Here is a 1248-nt window from a genome sequence, read left to right as displayed (position 1 = left end):
GGGGGCAGGGTGGGGGGGTGGAGGGAGTGAGGGGGGCTGTGGTTTGTGGCTCTGAGCAGAGAGCTAAAGGGAGCAGGACCCTGCGCTGAGTCATTCTCCCTGGCTGGGGATGCCATCTTTTGTGGGTGGAGCCTCTCCGCCCTGTAAGATCAGCCCTGGGAGAAAGCAATAACCCCATCCTCTGGTCTCCCTCTTGTCCCACCTTGTGGGCTTACACCTTGCTGAGAAGTACAGCCAGAGGCTTTTCAGTAACTGGAGCCTAACAGGTCGCCTGCAGATGGAGGCAGGTAGAGCCAGATCTTGGGGTGCCTTAGGACATCTGCTGACCTGCCCTTGGGCTCGGTGCTGGTAAAAGCCAGCCTTGGTGTGCAGCTTGGTCCTTTATGTGCACACCCAGGCCCAGCAGAGGGAGCCATAAGCTGTGGATCACTTGTAGCTCCAAAAAGTTTGCCAAGGACCAGTCACAGGTGGCATCTTCTATTGGCCTGTACCAGAGACCCTCTCAAGAGGCCCAGAACCAACACACCGAGTGACCAGTTTCAGGCAACAACTGACCAGGACCCAATAAGCTTCACAAGGACCATATCCACAGGGTGATCACAGCAGGCGCGACACTGCTGAGGCGAATTCCGCTCTGCGTGGGCAGCACCTGCACAGCAGCTCACATATCTTAGTTGGGGTTGAGCCTCACAGTCAGCCAGCCTGAGGGTCATCAATTCCCCATATGAGCAAGCCAATACCAGCCAAGACAACTACAACAGCAAGGCCCACATAACCCACACAAGGGACACTCCTGGAGCATCCAGATCAGGTGATCAAGGAGATGGCACCAGTGGACTCCACAGGACATCTACGTAAGGCCAACCCACCAAGACTGGGAGTCATAGCAAATCTGTCGCACAAAGAGGCAGTCAAAACGGGGAGACAAAGAAACAGGCCCTAAATGACAGAAGAGGAGAAATCTGCAGAAAAGAGCCAAATGAGCCCATTAGACATGGCTCAGTGGTTGAGCATCGACCTAATCTTGAGAAAGCAGGACAAAGTTGAAGGAATCACACTACCAGATATCAAACTATGCTACAAGGCCATAGTAATCAAAATAGCATGGTGCTGGCAAAGAAACAAAAACACAAAAACAGACATATAGATCAATGAAACAGAATAAAGAGCACAGAGATAAAACCACGGCTATATGGTTCAATTAATATTTGACAAAGGAGGCAAGAACATACAATGGGGAAAGACAGT

The sequence above is a fragment of the Myotis davidii genome, unplaced genomic scaffold (genome assembly GCF_000327345.1).
Source record: "Myotis davidii unplaced genomic scaffold, ASM32734v1 scaffold167, whole genome shotgun sequence".
Lineage (NCBI taxonomy): Eukaryota > Metazoa > Chordata > Mammalia > Chiroptera > Vespertilionidae > Myotis > Myotis davidii.
The sequence above is the reverse complement of the archived record's forward strand: the minus strand, read 5'-3'. Positions refer to the sequence as shown.